The sequence below is a fragment of the Rattus rattus genome, chromosome 18, assembly GCF_011064425.1.
Source record: "Rattus rattus isolate New Zealand chromosome 18, Rrattus_CSIRO_v1, whole genome shotgun sequence".
NCBI lineage: Eukaryota > Metazoa > Chordata > Mammalia > Rodentia > Muridae > Rattus > Rattus rattus.
The window spans coordinates 41,883,141-41,896,947 of NC_046171.1; the positions used below are offsets into that span (position 1 = coordinate 41,883,141).

The 13,807-nt window shown below is 47.4% G+C and overlaps 1 protein-coding gene across 2 annotated transcripts in view; it reads right to left on the reverse strand.

The window, feature by feature from the left end:
• The window catches only part of Foxo3 (forkhead box O3), an 89,637-nt gene that overhangs the window by 13,858 nt on the left and 61,972 nt on the right, over positions 1–13,807 (reverse strand). The gene's annotated exons all lie outside the window — the stretch shown is intronic.

Genomic DNA, 13,807 nt, shown 5'->3' on the forward strand with positions numbered 1-13,807 from the left:
GAAGGAGATGCGGGAAACATGGGCACTCACGGACACTGCCCAAGTGCTCAGGTTAGAGTGCGCTTTCTGTAATTCTATTTCTCAGCCCGCAGATCACTCTGAAAACTTCTGACCATGCCACCCCCTTCTCCATACTTTGCAACAAACTCCTCAGCTCTCTGAGAAACTAGTCACCTGGGTGGCTGTCCCTTACAGTCCCGGATCTCTCTGTAAGTAGCTAGCTCTGAAATGCTTCTGTTGGAAAGTGTGACGTTTTACCTGTTCCCTCCAGGGAACCTTGCCACAGTTTCACAACTCATCATGTAATTCTGGCAGGCAGGAGTCAGGCGGGGCAGACTGTCAGGGACAACTGAGGAGCAAGACTACCTCATTTAGAAGAACTTGCATCATTTACAACCTTGTGCGCTCTCAGGAAGGGTGGGTTGAATAACTTCCTTCCAGAGTACAGAAGGGAAAAGGGAAGAAAGAGTAACTTGCAGTGGAGAAATCTGAGAGAGGCTGTGCCGGCTGGGTGACCAGGACCCATGTACACAGGGACCAGCACATTGCTAGTGTGTATCCTAGGTGAAAATGCACGGAAAATGGCAACTTTTCCATCAGTCTTTTTCCAAAACCCAAATCCTAGATGAATCGTAAGAAATATATGAACTCCGATTAAAAGGGCATTTACGAAAGCCTGTTTAGTACTCCCCAGACCTGCCTCAGCCAAGGAGTGACCGGAAAAGGTAATAGCTGGAGCTAATGCATCCTGGATGAGATCCCATCCCAGAAAACAAACAGAAAACCCAACCAACCAAAAAAAAAAAAAAAATCAGAAAAAGTCTGATTAGCATTATAGATCTTAGCTCATAGTAATGATAAATATTGGCTCATCTGTGCTGACACTCATACCAGGGCTGTAAGGAAGTTACGAGGGAACCCTTGACGGCGTGGATTCCTGCTAATTTCACAAGTTTCCTATATATCTACAATAATCCTCCTGTTGGAGTAAGGCAAATCCCCTTAAAAGTCCTAATAATCTGCACCCACTGCAAGAAACTTCCTCCTGGCTTAGCAGATACACCCAGTGTCAGGGATAACCAGGCTCAGACTTATCTCCGCCACTGGCCAATCACGCGACCCCATGCAAATCATTTCATCGAGGCAACAAGGCATGTTCTCTTCTCCACTATGGTCACGATACAATCCAACCACCCCTCCCTGCCTGGCAGGATGACCTAACAATGACGGAGGATAACACACTTCAGAAACCAGTCACACTCTCAGTCAGTGTTCCTCTCCCCCTAGAAGGGCAGGCCCATAGTGAGGAGTGCTCAGAACGGGGAGGGATCCTTCTAATCTGTAAAATGCCTCGTGTGCAGCAGGAAAAGAGCTGACGGTGTCCCCCACATCCGGAATAGCACCTGCAGGCCAGATGAGCCTTTATCGTCAAGTTAAAGATGAAAGACGGTGCCTAATGCTACAGGATTAAATATGAACAAATTTCTAAAAGTCACTTTTAACAAGAATTGGCAGGCATCAACTGTATTTATGTAGAAGGCGCAAATACATGTGTCCTACCAGATTGTTTTTAAAACACAGAAAGTCAACAGAATTTTGTCATAAGTAAATAACTCAAAACACAAAGTATTCCTGATATACATTCCTCCTGTTCAAGAAGGGACTTGAGTTCAGGCTGGGCAAAGAGCACCAGCAATTCTAGTCACGGCTGCCATTTTCTACAATGGCCCTGGTGGCCAGGTAAGATGACAGCCAGCACCCGAGGACCCCAGGAAGCAGGTGTCGCCCAGGAGACGACACACCATTTCCCTCTCAGGTTGGTTTGTTTGTTTAGAACAAAGGTGAGTGTGTTAATGGTTCAGAAACGATTTCTTTGAAACAGGATGCTTTCTCTATGATGTGGGTAAGAGGCGCATTCCTAACGTGCACTTGGCAGGGAGAAGCAAGGCCCACTGTGAGTAGAGGTAATTCAATGTATTTAGTAAAATGTAAACACAAACTTCAGGGTGAAAACAAAGCTGGCCCCCAAGCTTTAGGGGTACAAGGCAGACACCCCCTAATTATTCCCACACAAACACCGAACGTTTACAGAAATGAGCAATCTTACATATTCAGTGATCCTGTATCTTTCAGGGAAGGATGTTTTTAAAATGTATTTCACTGTTCCTAATTTTAAACCTACTAAAAGACAAATGAAACCTTTTATTTACCATGACTCTACCTCCCCAACAACGTATATGTATAATTTTATGCAATCCCAAGTGGCTAAAATTAGAGGCAGATACCAAAAGGCTTCTGCAAAAGCCTGAAACACCTGGCATGGGAGGCCAGCACCACAGGGAATCAGGGCAGGAGTGGGTCATGAAGAGTGGCCCATTCCTAACTGCAGTGAGATCTGAAGGTCCGCCAGGTCACGGCCATGCTGGCTACTGAACCTTGGGTTTTAAATTCACTTGATTTTGCATGTAAAGTCTCAGGGTCGGAGATAGGAAATAGCACAGCCCACCAGCTGGTGCACAACTGAAAGCAGGTTTCCCAACTTCCCTGCAATGCTTTTTCTATAGCTCCTCACAGGACCCTTAGTGAGCAGTCACCATTTAACGTCCTTGTGCAACAGTTTAAGAAAAATACCCTGAGGAATACACACAGAAATAATCTTATTGTGACTTTGTGAAATACTTAGAAATTTAGAGTCCTTTCCCCAATTTTTGTAGAAACTTTGTAACAAAGCATTTTGTTCTTCCTGAGGAGAAGTATCAGACTGTATCCACGCTGAGAACCCAACCACCGCAGGCTCTTACACAGAGCCCACCTTGGGAAGGAGAGTCTGCCTTGGGGCTGGTCTCCGCTGGCTTCTCATTTTAGTGGCAGAACACAGTCCCTGAGGTTCATTATCTACTGGCCGAGACAGGTCTTTCCAGCTACTTTACTAAGACAACTGGGCCACCACCTTCCTGACTGCTCTACCACCTTCCTGACTGCTCCGGTCGCAGAAGCCTCTCTCCATGCAGACTGGCCACCATAAAGGCCACAATCTGAAGGGGGGACACAGACAAAGACCATTAAAGACGGCTCACCTGCCCATTGTGTGCAAATGCCCTGCAGGGCTGATGCCAGCCACAAATGTGTTTAGGGGTTGGTTCAGACTGGCTTTTCCACCTCAGTTTTATTGAAAACAAAGAAGTTGAAGAAAAGAAAGGAAGGGAGGGAGGGAGAGAGGGAGGGAGGGAGGGAGGAAGGAAGGAAGGGGAAAAGGGAAAGAAAAGAGCTAGGTAAAACATCAGCCCTGAGATACTTTTCTCTACGCCTTCCCTGGTAACAAGTTAAAAGCGAGGTTCGTCCTGTAAGACTCTGCAGGGTCCTCCCCAACTTCAATCTCAGGGAACCCGCCATTAAAATCATACTACTGTGCTGAATGGTGGTCGTCCACGCCTTTAATCCCAGCACTGGGGAGGCAGAGGTGGGTGGATCTCTGAGTTCAAGGCTTAGCCTGGTCTACAGATCAAGTTCCAGGACAGCCAGCCAGGTCTACAGGGAAACCCCATATTGGAAAACAAAACAAAACAAAGCCCTCCCAAAACTGTGCTTTTGCACTAATTTATGTTATCATCGTAAGAAATAATCTAAATTTCTAAGGTTTTACTTTAAGTGGAGAATGGTAACTAAAGGTAATGAAACAACGGTTTGGTAAAACTCTTTCTAACCCTACTCACACGCACGTACACTTGAAGTCCACTGTGAAGTTCACTTGGCTAGAAAAATGTGCTTTGCCTGGCTACTGTCACCAGTTAGTCCCCGAGGCTGCCCATGAGCCACCCCACACAGACCTTGTGAGCAGCTCCAGTTACATAAGTCAAGAGTCTGTCGAGTTATAAGAAAGCAAGGAGCAGCACTGCCGCTCCACATGCAAGCGCGCTGACTCTCTCAGCTCAAACACAGATTTAGAAACCTTAAGAGACTCCTCCAGTGTGTAGGAAGGGGCAAAGGTAAGAACAAGACTGTGTTTTTGTGTTACTCTTCTATGAAATAGCCTACAGCAAACAGGCCTGAGCTAGGGCTGAGCCCCCACTACATGTGGTTAATTAGTAACCAAGCTGGCAAACCTGACTGTGGCCGCAGTTAGCTCCTTCCAGGAGCTGTGCAAGAGCTGTGTGGAGGAGGAGGTAAGCCTGTTGGGATTGACGGTTCAGTCTTGCCGCCTGCACTGTGTGGGCCACCGCCTAAAGAATCCTTTGCCCGGCCCACCTAGAAGACACTGTTGCAAAATTGCATTCACTGCTGAGGCCCAGGTGTCCACGACCCTTCACTATGATAAACCATTATGAAGGCAGGTGGACCCAAACAGAATGGGAGTCCGTGAGAAGCTGCCTAGAGTTGCAGAGAAGCCCACCACTCACTCACAGAGTGGGTGCGTAATGTAGCAAGCAAAGGAAGGCAGCCATGGAGGAGACAGCCATGCTGAGTCAGGCCCAGCGCTCTGGGATCTGGACCTCGGCTGCCCCTTTGGAGAAGGCAGGATCAGATGCTCTCTCTGCACCTGGGATCTCTGCGAGCATCTAGGATGCTCAGTAAGCAGCTGCTCCACGGCTCTCCACAACAGACCCCACATGCCAGAGCAAACCGGAGCAAACCGCCGGCCTTAGCTTACTGCTTCCCAGCACCGTGTGCTTTAAGTCAAAGGGTGAGAGGGTGGTGCCTTCCAAGAAAGGATGACAAACTTGTAAAAGGTTTTAGGGTGCAGTGCCAGCAACCGGACACTTTACTGCTGCTACCCCGCATCTGCTTGGGGTCCTTCCCAGCCGTGTTTACCTTGTGCAGACTCTACTAACCCAGACGCCAGCTGCACACGCTCTCCCTGGAACACAGAGAGGGCTTGTCTGGAAGCAACATGTGGTAACAATTTATCTTTCTGAGCAACAGCGAAGTCTACTCACTTTAAAAATAAAAAGGTTGTGCAATTTAACTCTTAAAAGCCCTGCTTTTTTTTTTTTTTTTTTTGCAAAGAAGACAATTAGATTCCTCCTCTTCTTCCTCCTCTTCCTTCTCCTCCTCTTCTCCTATTTTTTATTTATTTTTTATTTTCTGGGCTGTGTAGAGAATTAACAGAATGTGTAATGGCTATCAACTTACGAGCCCATCACTGCCCACTAGACTTGGGAGACTCTGCCAATGGCTGGTTTCCAGCACAGTGTTCATCTGCCTCATATGCAGAACCCCTGTCTGTCTCGGTGTTTGAGTCGAGGGCGTTGACGATCTAGAACAAAGCCGTTTGGTGCCTGCACTCCAATATTTGCTTCTGGTGAACCACAGGTGGCAACAGTGGCATAGACAGCTCGGTGTAAATGGTGAGTCTCTTGAGGTCGGTGTAAATGGTGGTCGGTGTAGGTGGCAGAAGTTGGTGTACCACATGCAGAAGCAGCTACAGGGAGAGCTGCTTGGGCTGACAGGGCCTCTCAAAGGTTTCTACTCAGTAGCAACTCTACAGTCTGGCTGCCTACTTGAGTCTCCCAGGGAGACTTTCCTCACCCACGTCCCTTCCCAGAGATCTGGTTCAATACTTGTGATGAGGCCTGGGTATTTTACTTTTTTTAATTTTTGTTTTTCAGAACTCACTGTGTAGATCGGGTTGGCCTCAAACTCAAGAGACGCCTACCTCTGCCTCCAAGGTGCTAGGATTAAAGGCATGTGCCACCATGGCCCAGTTGAGGCCTGGGTATTTTAAAGCCCCCCCAAATTATACTAATTAGTAATCAGGACAAAACCCACTGAGGTCTTCCCCTCTCCCTACAGCATTCCACTGACTTGGTTCCCAGTGCCCCAGGTCTGTAACAGTGTAGTGACTTCCTTTGAGTCGTCAGACTTAGAAGTTGAAGGTCAGAAGAGGCACAGTGGGGAGTTAAGATAACTGTTTGAGGCCCTGACTATGTGTTTATTTAAAATGCCTGGGTACTGGGAAGGGTCCTCCGCCTCACTCTGGGTTGGCAGCTTCCCTTTGTCCTGTAGCCTGCAGCCAGAGAGAAGCCTCACCCTGAGAGAGAGAGAGAGAGAGAGAGAGAGAGAGAGAGAGAGAGAGAGAGAGAGAGAGACAGACAGACAGACAGACACACATACACAGACAGACTGACTGACTCACCCTGTCAGGCTGCAGGAGACCAGTCTTTAGCTGGCTCTGCCCTCGCCTGCATTCACCTCCAGACCCTATCTCTTTAGGACTAACACCCTGAGTAACGCGTGTCAGAGCATAACCCTGACGTGTGACGGCAGGCCTGAAAACTGGGAAAACATTTTTCATATGTGCTATCTATAGCGGCCAAAAAGTAAGCCTTTCGGCTTGATAAAAACGCAAATAAACCTCCATCAAAGGATTGCACAATCAACTCCGATGTGTAAGACAAGTTTGTCTGTTCCTCGTCTTACTCTTGTCTAAAGTCTTAAAAGTTTAAACCACTAAAAGGGCCTTAAAAACAACGATGTTCTAAAATAAATGTTGCTGGGAACTTGGCTGAGGGATTGTGTTTCCAGCTAGAAACAAGACTTCCCGCTAAATTTGCTGACAGTAATTCTCTACCCACAGATGTTCTCTGGAAACATTTTTTAAGTTTTCATGCAGACAGCCAGTGACAGCAGGATTAAAACAGTCATCAGATGAGCAGAACAACGTCCATTTTTGTTCTCTACACCCCCCTCACCTTTCTGAGGTAACAGCTGGCAGGAGAGAAAATCCTAGCTGGGAAGCAAATTCTCCTCAGTGTGGAGCGAGCCAGCATGCCGCGTGCACAGTGTTGCTGGGTTTTCTAGTGTGAACGTTATTTTAATATAATAATAATATACATTAGTTTTTCACCAAGCAATCGTTTTTTTTTTTCAAGCTATTCCGCAGCTGTTTCTGCTCTTGGAGGGCAAGAGGGAACATTCCATTCCTCCAGGCCAAACTTGCACTTCCGGCACACACGGAACCCTGGCAGCCTCGCACCTCTGCCCACACCCACTGCTTGCAGCCCAGCCCTCTTCCTCCCCCCAGGCTCCTCCCCCACTCCACAGTCCAGGCCCCAGACCAGGGAGACAGCCACAGGTACACAGTCCACTGTCTCCACAGAGCAGGTTAGATGGCAGCTTGTGGACAACACTTCTCTTCTGTTTTCTCCCCTGAGGTTCCAAACGGCCTCCCCTCTGCCATGAGGGAATTGATAATAAACACACGGCTGAGATTCCCTTTAAAACCTCGCTTATCCGGCCCATATAAAATCAATGTATCAGAGAGTTCAAAGTCAAGGGATCACAGAACTTTCTCGGTTTTGCAGTGTTGAACAAAAAATAATTTCATCAACCTAATCATTACTTGAGATTATGAGGAAAAAAAGCTACATCTTTCTCCAGTTTGGAAACATTGTGTATGGAAACGGAAGAAAAACGGATATTAGAAATTCACATCCAGAACTCAGGAACATACCGGAAAGTTTAGAATCCCTTTAGTGACATTAGACAAGTGATCGGGGCAAGAAGCTTGGTATAATGCAGGGGCTATGGCTCTGGGAAACGGCAGTCCTAACTTTATAGCACTGGGAATCGAGGGTGCTGTGTAGTGAGTGTCCGTCCACTGAGTGGGTGTGAAGCAGCACTAAGGTTGCTTCCCAGTTCACGGTCTCACCCAGGGACGTGAGACACGTGCTGACACAGACGGAAGGTTCTAGTAGAGCGATGGGAAGACCAACGAATTGACAGGGTGTAGACTGGTCGGTGCTGCAAGGCCTTGGCAGAAGGCAGCTAAGATCTAGCTGGGAGAGCGCTTACTCTAGGCTCATCTTGCAAGGCTTTGGGGCCCTCACTACTCACTCACTGGAAATCACAAGTAACAGACCTTGGCTCCAGGCAAGTGCGCACGAGGGGAAACTCACAGCAGCGTGTATTTTACCTACAATCTGAAGGAAATGCACGTACTCGCTGCCGGCAGGGACCAATGCTCGGCACCTGACAAACCTCATCTCGCTTTCAAGCAGGAAGCTGAGAGGTAAGAAAGCTGGATGTGTCTGGTGAGCCTGGTGCTCTGAATCCAGCCTGTTGGCTAACGCCCGAGCTCTTCTACCATGTGCTTCCCCAATTAGCAAACCTGCTGAGGAGGAAGGCTGTGCTGACAGGGACCAAAGGGCTTGAACTACAAACACTTCCTGTGTGGTGGCTTCTGTGCTGAGGGGAACTAGCCACCGACTGTGTTCAGGCAGTACTACCTGGCTGTTCTTGGGAGGTCTAAAATCAGGTCCTCAAAGAGCTGGCACGATGCCACAGGTCTCATTCCAGACACGTCAGGCAAATGTCTGCAAGGACCCTGGACCGCTAGGATGAGGCTTAATCCGAAACAGGGACCCCACTTTATACTATTTAAGATATCTAATTAGACTATTATTAAGCCAGAGAGAGATTAGCCTGCTTCAAAATTACGTGAATCTTAAAATATGATGTCTTCGGCCTGCAAGCGAGAGCAGGCAGGGTGCTTCTGTTTAACCTCACTGGAAGACTCCAGGAGAGAACTATGATAGTGTTGCAAAAGTGTTGCAAATGTGACCACCTGGCTTTCATAGGCATCAAAAACCCTAACCTAGGCAGCAACAGAAACCACTGGAAGGACAAGCACACCAAAGGGATAGATGTGGGGTGCTGGGTAATGGGTTCAACCCGACAGCCCCACAGCTCAACTCTGAGAAGACTGATCCTGCTCCACATCAATCACTCCCTTCCCGTGAAATTTGCCGACCTTGGCACCACACAAACACAACTGCTTCCGGCTCTCTGGATGTCACAACTCGGACAGCCTGTTCTCTGATATCTAGTTATTCCAGAAGCAGTGCGCTTTTTTGGGGAGCTCCGAAGTATATGCCAACGTGTGGGTCCAATCAGATACCCACTGGAAAGGCAAGGAGGGGAGAGGGCAGCTCGCTGTGTTAATCTGCTAACACCAGGAGTCAAAGTGAAAGAAGTTGTGGACGGAGACCAAGACCACCTACCCAACGCTGGCAACCACAGACGAAGAGCCCAACGCTGCCTGTTCAACCGTGACTCAGGCCAACAGCGTCCCAGTCCCCCAGTGCCCCCCACACCACTGAAGCTCAGCTGACGGAGCCTCTGAGGAGCTGCCTTCCACACTGCCCTCTCACCTGCATGTGCCGCTCACACACTACACACCTCACCAGCTTGTGTAGCTGCCCCACCCCACTATAACCTCACCTGTGTGTGCAGTCCCCCGCCCCCCATACACCGTGACCTTACCAGTATGTGCAGGGCTTCACTGTACTGGTTCTACAGGATTGTTTTCTCGGTCAGAACCACAGGATGCAAAAGCAGCAGACGACCAACACCAACATAATGCAGTCATCAGCTTGAGCCTATTTGCTTAACAGCACCCTCTACTCCCTCCCCTGCACTGAATGGAGCAAACATACGACCAACCGTATGAATGACTGACATAAAACTGCATATACATATATATATATACATACACATATATACATATATATATATATATATATACACATATATGTATACATACATATTATGTATACATCCACATATATACATATACATACATATGTGCATGTAGCATGAATGGAACCCATAAATGGGTACTTGGGTACTCGACAGGCTAAAGGGATTCAGGAATCTGCTTGTTCGGACCCTGTTTGTTACTGCAGGTGAAAGAGGGGTGTGAGAAAGGAGAGACCAGAGAGCTGCCAATCACAGTGCTCCAGCAGAGTTCATGGTTCTCAGAGCTGAAGAAGACAGGCGCCTTTTCCCAGCGTGGCCTGGCTGAGGGTCTGGTTAACGGCTTGAGACTGAATTCCAGGCCAACCAGGTCATTTAGCCAGTGACATCCCATCAGAAGGGCAGGCAAAGAGGGAGCTGGAATAGAACCAGGAAGTTCCTGTGCCTCTGATCCCTGACTCTTAAGGACAGGAAAGCCCCCCTGAGGTTTCATAAACCACTTGCAAGTCCTTAACTGCAGGAGATGGTGCCGTGGGCTTCTGAAACCTTAAAACTACCCACAATGCATACCTCCTCCAAGGGAACACTTCCTGATCCTTCTAATCCTTTCAAACAGAGCCAATCCATGACCTTATGGGACCATAATCATTCAAACCACCACACCACCCTAACCTCTCTCAAGCTTCTAGGCTGTTCTAAAGGGAATCTCTTTTATTTTTGATCTATTCATGGCCTAGTTACTGTTAATCTTTCTCCCAGGCATAGTGACCGTGTCCCTATGTCATGAATGTAGACACCCAGGATTCCCTTCTTCCACATAATTAGACTTCCAGTAAAATTCCTTTTCATTCTTCTAATAGAATTTATCAATTTGGGATCTGAAGAAAAACACACAGGAAGATTCCATAAACGAATAACATATAACACAACACATTTAATAATATGTAACATACCATATACACTACATACTGCAGGTTTTCGAAAGATTAATTTTCTAGCATAGTAACTATGAACCAAGAAGCCTTTGCTACAAGAGAAAAAGGAAAACCTCATGATTTTATGCACCAGTTTTTTAAACTACTGACTTAAGTGTTCTGGTTCAGAGAAAACTGGTATTTTTCTGTTCTTCCCTTTCTTCCTCAATAGCCAACTTCCACTTGGCAAAAGGAAGGGTACATTTACTACAGTGACTGCACGCATCTGCTTCTCCAATGCCTCTGGAATGACGTTGGATCGCCGCCGTGAGCCAAATAATGTGCTCTTGGAGAAATAATTACAAGCTAAACGCCATTAAATGGGCCAGCGTTTGCACTCTGCTTGTGCTGTGAGATAATTCTGGCACCGAACTCAAGCTCTCTTTGGTTACTCCTTACATCAATCAGAAAATTACTTTAATTTGCTCTGATGCTATTTGTAGATACGCATGGAAAAGAAGAGCAGGTGCCTAGGACACACGCAGGTAAGGCCACCGGCGGTCAGCGACAGGTCAGCGTGAAGTTCCAGACACTGCGGAGGTCATACCCCAGCCTATGCTGAGTGACAAAGGCTGCAGAGACATTGAAGAGCCACTAACTACACGTGACTTGTCAATATTTAGTGCTTCCAGCCTAAGTGAACATGCCAAAAGAATTCGGCAAAAGCGCTGACTTAAACCCCAATGAGGTAGATTTCAGTTTATTTCTACATATGTGTCTAAAAATGGGGGTGGGGGGTGTTTGTTAAGATTTAGATACCATTGGGACTTTCACAGAGAGAACCCTATGGCTTTTGTATATCCCACATGCCAACTCTTTATTTAACACAGTAGTGGTTACTAAAACATTTCTGGGATCTGGAGAGACAGGCTCAGTCAGCAAGGTGCCCGTCACCCAAGCATGAATGAAGCCCTCAGCTTGATCCCCAACAGCCAAGTGAAATCTGGTGCTACAGTGCCAAGGACAGAGACATAGGAACCCTTGGAGCTCAGTGGCATGTTCGGGCTCCATGAGAGACCCCATCTCAAACGCTAGTTGGGGAAGAAAGAAAGCAAACACCCTTGCATATATGTGCATGCACATACATAATAGAACATGGAGAAGCCATATGAGCCCATGTAACAACAGGAAGAATTAAATAAGAACCACCACTACTCTCCACCCCCAGTCTTCCTGGCACATCGAGGGCTTGTCATACACCTTCTTTCAGGGTCAACGACTTCCTCCTTCCCCTTTGGACTAAGCCACACCAACAAAATGTCACGTAGAAAGGCCGGCATCACTGAGGAAAAGCACCTTGCTCCCAGATTCCCATCGCCAACGAACCCACCATTCACAGTGGAATCAGTAGCAGGTTCTCACTTCCACTTCAGAAGCATCTAGACGTTTCAAGCATGTAGATATTGGACATAGACACAACAGTTCTCAAACAACTCACTCTGGTGCTTCAAGTCAACCACATAGTTGGGATGCAACAAAGTGCCTAAGTTAAGACTGAAGGTTCGGTAGCTGATAAAGAGCACTGGATTGATGATGACGGTGTTACTCGAAGGCAAATCCTTTTGGGGGACTATTTTATCAGTATTATGGATACCAGAAAAAACAGCTTTGGGTAGGAAAGACCACCCCATTCTTTGCTTCTTTACGACAGAGTGCTGATTGGACCCAAAAGAAGACTTTGTTGTCCAGCTTTCCTTGAGAGGCAACCGTCTGCTTCAGTTTTGAGACGTGAAGGCATTTGTGGAACTTGTCAAAAAGGAAGTGAGCATAAGGCAGACAGTATAAAAAGCAACGTCCCCTTTGACCTATATTTGGGTGGCCGTAAGAATGAAAGACACTTGCTGAGATGGAAGGGCACTACACAAGGAGTTTCCGATCACTTCCTGTTTCTCAGATGGATTTTCACTGTGTTGAACTCCCGAGCTCGAGTGAGCCTTTTAGCCTCAGCCCTTGGAGTAGCTGGAACTGAAGCTCCGCTCTACCACACCCAGTCTAAACCAACCTTTCCTACGAAAGTAATTCACCCTGCACCGGAGCAGTCTGCATCCGTCCGTGTGCTTGTGGTGTTTTGGGCTTGCCTGGACCTTGAGCCCCAGCACTATGTAACAAGACTGGTGTTGGTAGCATCCGCCTATAACCCCAGTGCTGGAAGCAGAGACTGGATGCCCAGGCCTCACTGACTAGCCTGCCTGACCTAACTGGTGAACCCCAGATCTTAGATGAGAGACCCTGTCTCAAAAACAAAATGGAGAACTTCTGAAGAATGTCATCTAAGGCTGACCTCTGGGTACCACACGCACAAACACATACAAAATAAAGTGAGACAGGTGCACGCTGAAACCTAACTGACCCTACTTGACGGGCCCAGCAGCGCCATTAGAAGATTACCACACGGACACGCGTCTGCATGTGACATACAGGCACTGGATTTCTCTGTGCATATCCTCTTGCAAATACATCGACTTTATAACCAGCTAATTATAAAAGTCGACGTGTTTGTAACAGTGATTAGAGGTTTTGTTCACATTACGATGGCACAGTAGGAACAGCAAGCAGAGACAGCTTTTATATGCTGAACTCCCCCACACCCGTCACGCACAGTCAGGCTCACTCAGGTCCTCAAACTCCAGTTCTAGGGGATCCAGGGCCTTCACAGGGGTACCAGGCACACATGTTGGTGCACATGCACACACACACACATACACACACACACACACACACACACACACACACACACACACACACGTAGGCAAAACACTCACAGTCGTAAAATCAAATTTTAAAATAAACAAAAAGTGGTGTTTAAGGAATAACTGTGTAAGTGTTTAACACTGCCATCCCCTGGGGTACAAGCAGCAGGATACGCTATAATCCTAGAGGCGCCCCAAAAGCTTCCCAAGTTCTGACATAGAGGCCACTAAAGACAGAGACTGGGAGCATTTGGAAATCCCAGGCGGGGAGACAAACAAAAGGCAAACAAGAACAGAGCACAAGACAGACCGCTCTCTCATCGGCTCTCATCAGGCACGCGGACAGGGGGCACCAGCTTCGAGGGATCTCGACAGTCTGACGCAAGTGGCAGCCGTGAATTATGGGACTGCTTCAGTCCCTCCTGCCTCCAGCCAACTGAATTTCCATGAGATCCAGAAAGGCCAAGGGATGAAGAACTCATTGTTTATTTTACACAGCAGCACTGTAAGAAAGAGCTAAAATTCAAGCCGGACTCTGTGACTGGAAAATGCTGAAGCGCAGCCGGATCCCTAGGGCAAGGTTTCCGTTAATAGACAGACTGGCAAAAAATTGGGGGACATGAGAATTTCCTTTGTTTTGAGACAGGGTCTGTGAAGCCTTGGAACCCA